This window comes from Siphateles boraxobius, unplaced genomic scaffold, assembly GCF_051911475.1.
Source record: "Siphateles boraxobius isolate OS27281-9 unplaced genomic scaffold, OSU_SipBor_1 24, whole genome shotgun sequence".
Classification (NCBI taxonomy): Eukaryota; Metazoa; Chordata; class Actinopteri; order Cypriniformes; family Leuciscidae; genus Siphateles; species Siphateles boraxobius.
The window spans coordinates 7,166,880-7,181,811 of record NW_027508855.1 but is presented as its reverse complement, the minus strand read 5'-3'; the positions used below and the strand labels follow the sequence as shown (position 1 = coordinate 7,181,811).

Genomic DNA, 14,932 nt, shown 5'->3' with positions numbered 1-14,932 from the left:
AATAACAGCAGCCCGTCGGTACACAAACAAATAATGACTCATATAGACGCGCACACACACAGACATTTTAAATCCCTGTGAACGTCAAATGAGCCAATATTAATAGAGGAAATAAACCAAGTATTAATCAGCAAGTTCATAGAGAGATACACAGACCGCCTGCTACCAGAACACATCATTAGTAAGAAAGCATGTCTCAGATCACACAGGCACTATAAGTGACTCCTCTTTAGGGGATGAAGTCGTCTCTCCCCTCAGTTCCTTTTACCCTTTTGCCCTGGAGACCCTGGCTGTGATCCAGCTGGCTGTTAGTGGAGCGCCACTGACCTCGCTGGTACACACAGCGCCAAATGATCCAGAATGCATTAGAAGGCATTAATGACACAAAAACACTAGGATGCCTCTTATGTGCTGTATTATTATGATGATAGGTAAACCAAATGACTGGAAAACAGTGTGAGTCTAAAAATAAGGAGATGAGTTACAGCGGTCCAGAAAGGATAATCAGATGCAGATGACATCTCATCTAAAAGGTGCCATGAGTCACCAATCCAATAACTAAAGCCCAGATCAGACCTGACAGATTATTTACAACCTCAAGTACAAATAAACATGCTGCTTACACACATTCAGCTGAGGTTTTACTGCTTTAGAAGTCCATGTCTGCTTTGAGGCCATCTATTACAATACGCTTTAAAATTATTTGAAAAAGAAAATTCTGTCACTGAAACTCCCCATGATGTTGTTTCAAATCTGCATGACTTACTTTCTTTCAAAGAACACAAAAAGGGGAGTTAAAAAAAAGAATATAACGGTTGCTTTTTTCAGAATAATGAATGTGTAATAGAATCAAGTCGTGACTCATATATATATATATATTGTTGTCCATTTTAGACCCTTACACTGACTAACAACTTTAATTTCGGTCTGTTCCTCACACTAATCTATTATGTGACTTGAGAAGACTTGGAATATGATGCACGACTCGATACTTTTTGATAAATATATATAAAGTATTTTAGTATTGAAATACAGCTCAAATAAATGAAAATATAAATATTAGATTAAAAACTTAAAAATTAAGTTAAGCTGAAATTACTATAATTACTAAAACTAAAATAAAAATAAATTTGAGCTAAATAAAAATATTTAAAAAATAAAAAAGACAACAGCACAATTTTGAACTATAAAATTAAATTAAAAAATGAAAACATGAAAGCTAATTATTAATAAATTCTATAAAACAATATAAATGATACTAAAATAACACTATCAAAATTGCATCAACATCATTTTATCCAATGCCAAACATATTGAATCTAACATGTCTCTGACCATGATGCATTATTTGATTTGAGAACTCGGCTACAGCAGAGGGGAAGGCATGAGGATGAGTAGATAAAAACATCAGGTTCCTTTTAGGTGAACTATTCCTTTACCTCTCCATGAAAAATTAAGCATTTGAAATATGAATGTATAAAACTGTATTTAGTCAGAATACACAACACATTTTGAATCCTAGTGAATAGAGAAATATGTTTTTGGGTCCAGACGGTGCAGTTACAGCATCTACTAACGGGCCATGCCAACCAGCCAAAACTTGACCATTTAGATTTAACAGCAGACCAGCCAGAGAATATTCATGAGTGTGTGAAGCAGCATATTCACTGAAGAGAGAAATACTGTAAACAAAACCACCAGAGCAAAGAGAGATTTAATTTATTTAGAAATGCTACTGTTTTTGATCAGATGTACAGATAACTATTCAAGTCGTTGTCTGCAGCGTGAGACAGAAATCACAGGAGCACGAGTTTGACAAGGCTGGATCCTGCTGCAATGAAGAGTGGATACGGCTCAAGACGGCCCACCGCAGAGACACAATTTCATATCGCAGCCTTTTCCTTCAGCCAACGTTTAACATGCCATATGCTCTGCTCCTCTCTCTCTTCTCACACATATTCCACCTGTCATCCACATCCAAACGCAGTGTTTCCATAAGGAAAGGGTGAGATTTCACTGCTCACTCTTGTTAATTGGGCAAAACAGACCGTTTCTTGGTTTATGCGAGGCCAGCGGGCATGAGCGATCACTGGATTGAGTGTTTTCTGTTCGGGTTGAGAATGGTCCTGTGGGGAGAGGCGGCTAGACACTACTCCTGTGGGCCGTGATGTTACAGAACTGTCCATCTGCTCCATACACTTCTCCTCCCGCAACTTCATCGCCCTCTCGGTTTGTCACTTTACCCCACCACTTCTGCTATACTTCACACCAGGGAGTGTTCAAAAGAGAAATAGCTTCTATAGATAGAGCCAAATTGTTGGCGGAAGTCGCCCCGGGTTATGTGTGCATTTGTGTGCAAGTGTAAATATGAGAGAAACAGTGTGGACAGGGATTTTCTGGGTGATTCTAAATGTCTAGACTAGACTATTCTACATGTAGGAGGACTCTAGTCCGTCCAGGAGAGTCTGAAAAGGGCAGAGGCAACGACATGAAGAGAGGAAAGATCACAGAGGACATCTGTGCCAACTGCTCGACCATGTGGAGAGCGGAGGAAGAATTACACCAAACCAGCAATAACTAAATAGCAAGGGAGTAGAACAGATTAAAAAGCTCTGCCGTAAAATAATGTCACGAACCATACGATACCATACGATAAAGAAACATATTGCTTAGAGAGATATTGATGGGAGAGATATCAGGGGAACATAAGTGAAGACAACATGGCGGTGAAGGCTGAGATGAAAGCAGTGTTATTTTAGTTCTGTCAGGACCACTATCGTTAAATACAACTGACCAGTAGTATATAGTTTGGATTGGCATAATGGTTCTGTTCTGGGCAAGGGAGAGCAGCAATAACCCCCCTAGGGTAAACAGAACAGAACCAACATATTGCAGATATCATTAATGTCAATATTATAATATACAACATAATTTTAGATTTTAGTCTGATTCAAGGGGAATCAGAATGTCATACTGACTGACGAGAGGAGGAGCTGGGGATGGAGGAGGGTAATTAGCTCCTGAGAAACGGGATAGGTGCTGATAATACTGAAGGATATATATATGAATACAGTGATTAGGCGTCGTATTCCTACAGGTCGACATGGATCAGCTGAGAGTCAGCTGACACAAGCTTGACTAACGAGACCAGCCAGAACTAATGCTACGCTTGATAATTATTTATATACAAATATTTTGAATTAGCTTTTATTTTTTAGAGAAAGAAAGAGAGAGAGAGCAGGCAGAAAATGAGACAGACGAGGAGAGACAGAGTGACAAAAAGCGAGAGAAAGGAAGTCCACAAGAGAAAGCGTGCTAATACCATCTCAGACTGTAGTTCTGGGAGTGAATGACCGGAACACGTGACAAATAAACAGCATGAGGATTCACGTCTCACACTGTAACATCAACAATGCATGTCTCTCCTTCCTTCTCCCTTTTTTTTCCTTGTTTCCAGCCAGTTTCATAATCAATTACGACTGTTGTAGAAACCAGGCTGAGTGTGTATCCAAGCATACAGAGTCTCCCAACTGTACAGTGAGTCTCCCTGTGGGCTAAAACACACACAAACTCACACACACGCACAAAGGCACAAACAAAGCAATAGGCAAAGACTAATAAACAGCTACAACGCAGTTAAAATCCTAAATATGAAAAAAAAATGGAGATTAAGACCCACATACATGGTTTTCATCTTTCTCTCATACACATACAAACCACATGCAAATCACACTGTAATGCCCAACGGACAGGCATTAAAAAAGGAAGGAGCGATTGGATAGCGCGAGGAGAGATGGATGAAGGTATGAGGAAGAGAGAGAGATACACAATCTGTCAGCATGTAGTAAATCAGGTCAGGCTGGATTGTGTGAGATTATAAAACGCACACAGAGTCATTGCACAGCGGTGAGACATATAACACACACCACACAAAAATAACACACTCGCCATTCACAAACAACACACACACAACAGAAACTTATCCATATCTGAATAAACTTGCCATTAATAACACAAAAAACCATCACACTTAACAAAGACTACTGAATCACAGGAGACAAATTCTTCACATTTCTTAAAATATACTTAATTAAATATGATATTAATTAATCTCATATAGATGACAATCTAACACAACCAACTCAAGCAATCCGAAACACAATCTTGAGCTTTTATCAGCTGGACTGGACACATGCTATGATATTACTTACAGGAGAGAGCCCTTCCCCTCCTTCTCTCTGCTGGAGAAGAGATTCACTCAGTTAAGAATCCAGTTGGAGCTAAAGGAAAGAAATAAGAGCGTGCGAGAGAGAGAGAGAGAGAGAGAGAGAGAGAGAGAGAGAGAGAGAGAGAGAGAGAGAGAGAGAGAGAGAGAGAGAGAGAGAGAACAAGCTTGTCTATGAGCTCATCCTCAAAAAAACAAGAGGTCATTTCTGTCGGATCTCTGCTCTGGTCTATACTCTGAGAAAATGAATGAGCTTACTGAGAAAAAGGAGGGGTAGAACGACTGGGAGGGGAAGAGCAGCCAGTACGATAGGTTGGAAAATAAGAGCAAGGAGAAGGAGAGAGAGAGAGAATACCAAGGAAACCATCACCAGTTAATCCCTGACACTTTGCTCAAAGAACTGTCTTCAGCACCACGGACAGAGGAATGGAGAGTGATAATGAGAGAGCGAGAGTGAAATATGAAGGGCGAAATGAGAACGTGATGTCCACATGTCAGGTGTGTTGGGATGAGTTTGATATGATGACAGGGACACGAGGCGCTTCTTTCTTGCCTTGTGATGTGTCCGCTGAGGAATGCTGGGTAATGAGTGCACATACCAGAACTGATCATTCAGCTACACTCTCTCTTAGTGAGACAGACAGAAAGCTGAAAAACCACATGCATGTCTGCATACCTTCATTAGACTCTAAACAAGCCCAATGTCATGCTGTTAAACAGCTCAAAACAGAAGGAGAACACAAGGAAGAAACGAAAACAGATGCTGACTAAAAACAGAAGTGGATTAAAGGCCAATAAACATTTTGCATTGTCAGAAGTCACAATGTTTATGTGAGAACTGACTAAATTTAATCAGTTCACGCGAACAAATCCACACAAAAGTACAGTCTGTTCCCAAAGTATTAGTAAAAAGAACTTTTTGGACTTCTCACATTTTATAACTGCTAAACTCACCACAATGCCAGGGTGTTGCCATGTGTTTGCTAAGGTGTTCTGAGTGGTTGCTAGGTGTTTTTTTTCTGGCCCAAGTCAAAAGAGAGCAATCCTGAGCTGCATTGAAAATCGCATACTATCTTGAGTAGGAACTTTCTTTGCGACCGCCAAAAAGTATGTTCTATGTGAGTGTGTGTTGAATGACTGTAATCTGGACGTAATACATTTGCCATGTTGCCCTTATCACGTGATCACCAAATCCTCTCCCGTGGCCTCATGGGATAGTAAAGTGTCCATCGAATACACACTTCAGAAACTCACCGGATGTAGTCAGTCATCCGGGTACTTTTTGCCTTGTCTTTAATGAGTACTTTGAATATGACCATACTTTTTTTTCACATGCTATTTTTCAACTATATAGTACAGAAGTATGTAAATGGATGCAGCCCAAGTCTATATTTCTAGTCTTTAGGTATGGGTAAGTGTTCGAAAAGTAACACACCTCTCCTTAAGTCACACAATCTGATGGCATCATTCATAAAGCTACTCTGCAGGACTGGAATTGCCCACTGGTCTAATAACTATGCTGTCAGTATTGTGGTCAGGGATGGCCTGCCACCTGTTGGTTTTATGATTATATTACACTATAAACTGCATGTGTTTACATGAACCAGGTGATGAACAGGTTTAGTGGGTGATAATTTATTAATCTGGCAGATGATTGTATCCGGAGAAACCTGGTGTCTTCAAGCTACAAGTTCTAAATGTTCTATAGGGATTAAACACGTGACCTTGTTGTTGGCGAATCTGTATTTCAGTCTATGCAGGATCTCACCATGACACCCACTCCCACCATCCTGACAACCAGACACTGGAGCACAGGGATCAGCCGCTGTCAAAGTGACTCAGACTATGTGTGAAAACAAACAGGGTGAGGTGGGTCTGCTGGGACACAGGCAGAGAAAGAGTGACAGACAGGTGGGGGTCGCAGACAAAAATACCGGTTCAAAAATAGATACGGTTATGAACAGGCTTTTAGAGCTCATGGTGCTGATCTAAAAGCTTGAGATCAATGATGTGTGAGTCTGACCCACTTCTCTGTCTCTCACTTCCTTTAGGAAATCACTCTCTAACATCATCGTCTTTCAGCACAGCTCAGGCTGACAAAGACAACCAGATTTTTCACTGCAAACTTTGTCTAGACCAAATCATACTTTGTCACTTCCTTATTTAGTAGTATTTTATAATCTTAATCTTAATCTTGATTTTTTACAACTACATGAGCAGTTCAGACAGCATCAAATGTTATCAATATTTCTGTCCAATTTTTCCCAGATGAAAAATTGTAAATAAAATAAAGTCCAGACCTCAACCTGAAATGCTGAGGCAGGACCTTAAGAGGTCTTTAAAAAGTAGGTAACAACAACACATGACATATTAACCAGGTGTCATTATTTATTTAACAAAAATAAAGCCAAAATGGAGAAGCCTTGTGTGACAAACTAAGTACACCCTATGATTTAATTGCTTGTAGAACCATCTTTAGCAGCAATAAATAGAAGTAATTGTTTTCTTATGACTTTATCAGTTTCTTACATCATTGTGGGGGAATTTTGGCACTATCTTAACAACATTGCTTCTGTTCATTGAAGTTTGTGGGCATCTGTTTATGCACAGCTCTGTTAAAACGCTGTTGGACGATGTTGATATTTGAAATCAACCCAAACAAACACAGCCCTCTCTTCATTGCTCCGCCTCCAATCCTAACCGCCCTGCTCCGAGTCGGTCTCAAACCCAGAGAGGCGAATGCACGATCAATGATGCTAAAACCAGCATTCTCTAGCAGTCGTCAGCGCGACTTACACTAGCTGACCTCCGTTACGCACGCAATCCACGAGTGGATGTCTGTTTATCATAGCAGAAGCACAACAAAATAATGCTTTACGAAAAATAAAGTGCAGATGATGAACGAATGACAAGGAAGTACAAAAAATGAACATACAGTACACAATAGTAATTACAAACAAGAGTTGGTTATCAGTTGCTAACTGCACAGCAGCTCCTGATAAACAATGATACTCAAACCCAGTGTTACTCACGTGTGGAGCGGAATCAAAGCAAGGTCCGTGTCTGTTTTCAGGCTTTACCGCTTAGCTCTTTCTAGCGCTGGAAAGCTTTTCTTATATTAACATGTGTCTTAAAGCTTAGTCATAACCCTTCATTTTCCAGTGATTTCTTCTCTTTTTTTTTAAAAGAGTTTTTCTCTTCTGAAATGTGTCTCATCTTTATTTCTGCAGTCTTTCTTCAAATCTCCCTCGTGCTCGTTCTGTCTCCTCCACCGTCATTTGCCCCCTAATGCTGATTGGCTACGCACATTTGTTGTTGTTGGTTTGTGTGTCAGTCCGACTAACTTCCAAACAGCCAGCGTTTTTCAAATACTGCTAACCCCACCTTTAAGTTCCTGCCATTCCATTGTTTATTTGGGTAGAGGTCTGGGCTTTTGACTGGGGCATTGCAAAACCTTTATTTTATTCTTTTCTTTTTCAGCCATTCTGTTGTTGATTTGCTGGTGTTCTTGTAATCATTATCCTGTTGCATTAACCGATTTTGGCCACGCTTGGCTTCACAGTTCATAGTCTACTCAGCGACTGCAAGGTGCCCAGGGGTCCTGTGGCTGCAAAACAAGCCCAAATCATCATCCCTCCACCACCGTGCTTGACAGTTGGTATGAGGTGTTTGTGCTAATATGCCGTGTTTGGTTTACACAAAAGTTGTGCTGTGCATTATGACCAAATCTCTCCAGTTTGTTCTCGTCTGTCCAAAGGACATTGTTCCAGAGTTCTTGTGGTTCGTTCAGATGCAACAAACCTAAGCCATGCTGCCAAGCTTTCTCCTGGTAACCTTCCAAACAGTACTTGTCCAGTCTTTTTCTACGTGTACTGTAATGAACTTTAACATTTAACATGCTAACTGAGGCCTGTAGAGTCTGAGATGTAGCTCTCAGGTTTTTGCAGTTTCTCGGAGCACTGCAAGGTCTGACCTTGGGGTGAATTTGCTGGGATGTCCACTCCTGGGAAGATAGGCAACTGTCTTGAATGTTTTCCACTTGTGAATTATCTTCCTCACTGTAGAATGATGGACTTCAAATTGTTTGGAAATGGACTTTTACCCCTTCATAGATCGATGAGCAGCCACAATTGCTTCTCTAAGGATCATTGTTGATGTCTTGCTGATGTCTTGATCATTGCTGAACTCCTGACTGCTACTTACCCTCTTAATTCCTATGGAAGCAGTAAATTCTTAGTTTGTCACTTCTCCATTTTGGCCTATTTTGTGTTAAATAAACCATGACACAGTGTAATATTTCAAGTTTTGTTGATCATCTGAGGTTGGATTTACCTTAAATTAAGACCTGCCAAGGACCAGATGATTTTATATTATGTCCTTTTATGTAAAACTATATAATTTAAAAGAGTTTACTTTATTTTTCACATGACTGTATATTATATATATTATATATATATATATATATATATATATATATATATATATATATATATATATATATACACACACATAGTAGTCAACATCTGAAGTGGATTAAAATCTTTCATCAAAGTTTGATGAAAACAACTTTGATTAACTTTTTTGATCCACTTCAAATATTGACTACTGTATATATATATATATATATATATATAGGTCCTTCTCAAAAAATTTGCATATTGTGATAAAGTTCATTATTTTCCATAATGTAATGATAAAAATTTAACTTTCATATATTTTAGATTCATTGCACACCAACTGAAATATTTCAGGTCTTTTATTGTTTTAATACTGATGATTTTGGCATACAGCTCATGAAAACCCAAAATTCCTATCTCAAAAATTAGCATATTTCATCCGACCAATAAAATAAGTGTTTTTAATACAAAAAAAGTCAACCTTCAAATAATTATGTTCAGTTATGCACTCAATACTTGGTCGGGAATCCTTTTGCAGAAATAACTGCTTCAATGCGGCGTGGCATGGAGGCAACCAGCCTGTGGCACTGCTGAGGTGTTATGGAGGCCCAGGATGCTTCGATAGCGGCCTTAAGCTCATCCAGAGTGTTGGGTCTTGCGTCTCTCAACTTTCTCTTCACAATATCCCACAGATTCTCTATGGGGTTCAGGTCAGGAGAGTTGGCAGGCCAATTGAGCACAGTAATACCATGGTCAGTAAACCATTTACCAGTGGTTTTGGCAATGTGAGAAGGTACCAGGTCGTGCTGAAAAATGAAATCAGATGGAAGCATGAAGTGCTCCAAAATCTCCTGATAGCTAGCTGCATTGACCCTGCCCTTGAGAAAACACAGTGGACCAACACCAGCAGCTGACATGGCACCCCAGACCATCACTGACTGTGGGTACTTGACAATGGACTTCAGGCATTTTGGCATTTCCTTCTCCCCAGTCTTCCTCCAGACTCTGGCACCTTGATTTCCGAATGACATGCAAAATTTGCTTTCATCCGAAAAAAGTACTTTGGACCACTGAGCAACAGTCCAGTGCTGCTTCTCTGTAGCCCAGGTCAGGCGCTTCTGCCGCTGTTTCTGGTTCAAAAGTGGGTTGACCTGGGGAATGCGGCACCTGTAGCCCATTTCCTGCACACGCCTGTGCACGGTGGCTCTGGATGTTTCTACTCCAGACTCAGTCCACTACTTCCGCAGGTCCCCCAAGGTCTGGAATCGGTCATTCTCCACAATCTTCCTCAGGGTCCGGTCACCTCTTCTCGTTGTGCAGCGTTTTTTGCCACAATTTTTCCTTCCCACAGACTTCCCACTGAGGTGCTTTGATACAGCACCTTGGGAACAGCCTATTTGTTCAGAAATTTCTTTCTGCGTCTTACCCTCTTGCTTGAGGGTGTCAATGATGGCCTTCTGGACAGCAGTCAGGTCGGCAGTCTTACCCATGATTGCGGTTTTGGGTAATGAAACAGGCTGGGAGTTTTTATAAGCCTCAGGAACTTTTGCAGGTGTTTAGAGTTAATTAGTTGATTCAGATGATTAGGTTAATAGCTCGTTTAGAGACCCTTTTCATGATATGCTAATTTTTTGAGATAGGAATTTTGGGTTTTCATGAGCTGTATGCCAAAATCATCAGTATTAAAACAATAAAAGACCTGAAATATTTCAGTTGGTGTGCAATGAATCAAAAATATATGAAAATTTAATTTTTATCATTACATTATGGAAAATAATGAATTTTATCACAATATGCTAATTTTTTGAGAAGGACCTGTATATATATATATATATACATTTAGTATATATAACGTAGTATAGAGTAGTGGCCAAAAGTGATGTCCCGCCAGGGAAAAAGTACATATTAAATTATAACACATTACATATTATAAAGAGACACATTATTTAAATATTATTAAAAAAAAAGTAAGATTTACAAAATATAATGTAGTTGTGCTTTGAGTCAATTGTTTTATGATAACGCAATTAAACATGCCAAATTGTGCAGACATAATTTTGGGTTAGGCTGTTTAGTTTTTGGGATCTTTGGGGTCTGTGTACACACTTTTATTCAGCTGCGATGCACTACATTGATCAAAAGAGATAGTAAAGATATTTACATTGTTACAATGATTTCTACTTCAAATAAACATGGTTCTTTTGAACTTTCAATTTCAATTATTTAAAATTTCTTACACACAATTTCTAAAAACCATGGCTTCTTTTCTCACACATCGCTTGCAAAAGCAAACACTTCATTCAAAACTATTTTACTAACTGTTTTTGCATAGTAACTTAGTAACTTTAAATACAAATGGTTAGCCATATACACACCAAACCAAACACGAATATGACAAATTTGAAACACTACTATCTTGTGTCTTGTTTAAGCCCCTTTCACACAGAGATTCCGGAAAATACACGATAAAGTGACCTGGGATTTGACCCGGGTTCGTTTGATTTTGGTTCATTCACACTGCCAGTGATTTTCCGGAATCAGAGAGTGCGTTCACACACAACCCATAAAAATCCCGTAAAGACACATGACATCGATGTGACATGTAATGTCTCAGCAGCGTCTATAGTTTGCTTATGAGCTGCGATTTCTTTCTGGAGAAACCACGCTTGTGAATTTTTTTCTCTGATTTGATCATAAACTAGCGCATTACGTACGGTTTCACTGCTTTCACTTCACTTCAGCGTCATCATTACGACACGGCATTGGTTACGGCTTTTGTTCACACAGCGCGCGTTCCGGGACTGATACGCGATCCGGGACTGATAGTTGCCCTTTTCACCCCTTTTTTAAATTTTACTTGTGCTAAATTGTGACTTCAGAAACAAACATTTTCTGTAACAAAATTATGAAGAAAGGAAAAGTTAAAAGACAGCCAGTGTCACGGTAGACGTTTTCTCTGTCCCTTCTTGTCTCGTGTTTATGTTGTTGTATGAACGCACGTGTGTGAGGGGCGTGTCTGTATGGCATTACCTGATCCGCTCCAGCTGTTCATCATCTCATCACCAGCTGCAGTTGATCACCACCACACTATTTATACTCACTGCTGTTCTCTCATCCTTGTCAGATCGTTGTTTGGTGTGTCCCTGTCTGGTTATCCTGTTCCTGATCGTCTCGTGTTCCGTGGAGTGTTTATCGTGCTTGGAGTGTGTTCTTCGTTCACCTGGGATTCTTCGCACCGTTTGTCTTCACTCATCGGGTTGACCATTTAAGTCCCTGCGTCACCGTGTCTTCTGGCTACTGCTTTGGACTGAGTTTAAATAAAGTATCTTCACTCGCATTTGCTTCCTGTGATCTTTAGTACCATGACAGAACGATCTGACCATGAAATGGGAGCAGCGAGTGCGTCACCGTCCATTGAAGATTTTGTACATCACAGCATTCAAAGAATGAATTCCCAAGAGAAGGAGATCGGCGACACGAGTCGCGCAGTTCAAGCCTTGGTGACGCAGGTGTCTGAGCTCACCCAGCAGATCCAGCGCCTACGTGTCCCCGCTGCGCCCCCCACACCTGCCGTTCCCTCCGCACCACCTGGAAGCCCCTCCCAGTCGGAGCCTCGGTTACCGGTTCCAGAAGCCTATTCGGGTGAGCCTTCACATTGCAGAGCATTCTTAACCCGTTGTTCCATGCACTTTGCCTTACAGCCACGCACTTTTTTCAATGAACAAACGAAAGTGGCATTCGTGCTGACACTGCTGACTGGGAGAGCGGCACTCTGGGGAACGGCGGTCTGGGAGAACCAGAACCCATGCTGTTCCTCGTTCCAGTCCCTCGCGGAGGAGATGAGGAAGGTGTTTGATCGAGCGGTATCAGGAAGAGAAGCGGCCAGGACATTGGCTGAACTCCGTCAAGGAGAACGTTCAGTATCGGATTACTCGATCGAGTTCAGGACCCTGGCGGCGGAGTGTGGCTGGAACAAGGAGGCGCAGTGGGACATGTTCCTGCATGGGCTGGCTGACCACGTCCAGAAGGAGATCTATGCCCTGGATCTCCCCACCAATCTCAATGGCTTGATCGACCTTGCCCTGCGGGTGGACGCTCGACTGTCCAGAGTCGAGCGCAGAGCAACTTCCACCCGCCCTCTTGGAGATTTCGACGGCCGGCGATCCAGCGGCAGGGGCGTGGTCAGCCCCGTCGACGATCACGAGCCCATGCAGGTGGGTCGAGCTCGGCTTTCCCGAGAGGAGAGGGAGAGGCGGAGGTCCCAGGGCCTTTGCCTTTACTGTGGAGGGACTGGTCACTTTGCGTACAACTGCCCGGTAAAAGGCCAAGCCCGATAGTAAACATGAGGCTACTATCGGGTGGGATCTCCGCCAGGAAGACCTCATCAGCTACATCTACCTCCACCCTCCTCTCGGTAAGACTGAGATGGTCAACCAACCAGCACGATTGTTCTGCACTGTTGGATTCCGGGGCGGAAGGTAATTTTATGGATTCTAATTTCGCACGCACATTCCAGATTCCCCTTCGACCCCTCACTCACAGGATTTCTGTTCATGCATTAACTGGTCAAGAACTTCCCACCATTTCGCACACCACTGAAGACATCTCACTCATTACTTCTGGCAATCACACCGAGACTATTTCTTTTTTTATTTTGGACTCACCTTTGGCACCCGTTGTTCTCGGAGATCCTTGGCTGATCAAACACAACCCCCGTGTGGACTGGATTCATAAAGCTGTGCTGGAGTGGAATAAGGAATGTCATAAGTCTTGTCTTGTGTCTGCTTGTCCGTCTGTACCTGTTTCTGTGTTGCAGGAGGAAACAGGGGATTTGTCTAACGTGCCCGTGGAGTATCTGGATCTGAAGGAAGTGTTCAGTAAGTCTCGTGCTGCTTCTCTCCCTCCGCATCGTCCCTATGACTGTGCTATAGATTTACTGCCAGGTAAGTCTCCGCCTAAAGGCAAGTTATATTCACTTTCGATTCCTGAAAGAGAGGCTATGGAGAAATATATTTCTGATTCTCTAGTAGCCAAATTCATTCGCCCTTCCTCTTCTCCAGCGGGGGCGGGATTCTTTTTTGTGGGGAAGAAGGATGGATCTTTGCGATCTTGCATTGACTACCGAGGGTTGAATAACATCACGGTAAAGAATACTTATCCTTTGCCGTTAATGTCTTCAGCCTTCGAGAGGTTGCAGGGAGCATCTATCTTCACAAAATTGGACTTACGTAACGCTTATCATTTGGTTCGCATTAGGGAGGGAGATGAATGGAAAACTGCTTTTAACAACCCTAGGCGGCATTTTGAATATTTGGTTATGCCGTTCGGGCTGTCCAACTCCCCAGCAGTTTTCCAGGCACTGGTTAATGACGTGCTGCGAGACATGATCGATCAGTTCATATATGTCTACCTGGGTGACATATTGATTTTTTCTTCGTCTCTCCAGGAGCATGTGCAGCACGTCCGACGAGTGCTTCAGAGGTTGCTAGAGAATGGGCTTTTTGTCAAGGCGGAGAAATGCGATTTTCATGCACAGTCTGTTCCTTTTTTAGGCCACATCGTGTCGTCCGAGGGCATGCGGATGGATCCTGAGAAGATCAAGGCTGTGGTGGATTGGCCAAGTCCAGATTCTCGCAAGGCCCTGTTGAGGTTTCTGGGGTTTGCCAATTTTTACCGGCGTTTCATTCGCAATTTCAGCCAGCTAGTCGCGCCTCTGACTGCCTTGACCTCCCCCCGAACTACGTTCAGGTGGTCCGAATCAGCCGAGTCTGTGTTCGTTAAACTGAAGAGCCGCTTCGTTTCAGCTCCTATTCTTATAACCCCTGATTCATCACGTCATTTTGTGGTGGAGGTCGACGCGTCAGAGGTGGGAGTAGGAGCAGTGTTATCCCAGCGTTCACCTGTGGACGACAAGATGCATCCTTGCGCGTTTTTTTCACATCGATTATCCCCAGCCGAACGCAATTATGACATTGGTAACAGAGAGTTGTTGGCAGTCAAGTTGGCGTTGGAGGAATGGCGCCACTGGTTAGAAGGGTCGGGGGTACCTTTTATCGTCTGGACTGATCATAAGAATCTAGAATACATCAGAACTGCCAAAAGATTGAACTCCAGGCAGGCTCGGTGAGCATTTTTTTTCGGTCGATTTGATTTTACTCTATCTTACCGTCCGGGTTCTAAGAACATCAAGCCGGACTCTTTATCCCGCATATTTGATTTTTCCGAACGCCCGTCTACTCCCGAGTGTATTTTACTCGAGACCATATTTGTTTCAACACTCACATGGGAGATCGAAGCGAAGGTCAAGAGG

At 42.0% G+C, this 14,932-nt stretch overlaps 1 protein-coding gene across 4 annotated transcripts in view; it reads right to left on the bottom strand.

The window, feature by feature from the left end:
- osbp2b (oxysterol binding protein 2b) overlaps window positions 1–14,932 on the bottom strand; it is a 94,740-nt gene that overhangs the window by 47,095 nt on the left and 32,713 nt on the right. For 2 of the 4 annotated variants that reach the window (XM_077241080.1, XM_077241083.1), the window contains exon 1: window positions 4,212–4,471. The exons of the other annotated variants lie outside the window; for them this stretch is intronic. The gene's annotated coding sequence lies outside the window, so the exon portion shown is untranslated. Of the gene's footprint in view, window positions 1–4,211; window positions 4,472–14,932 lie in introns of those variants that run through there. 4 annotated transcript variants of the gene reach the window in all.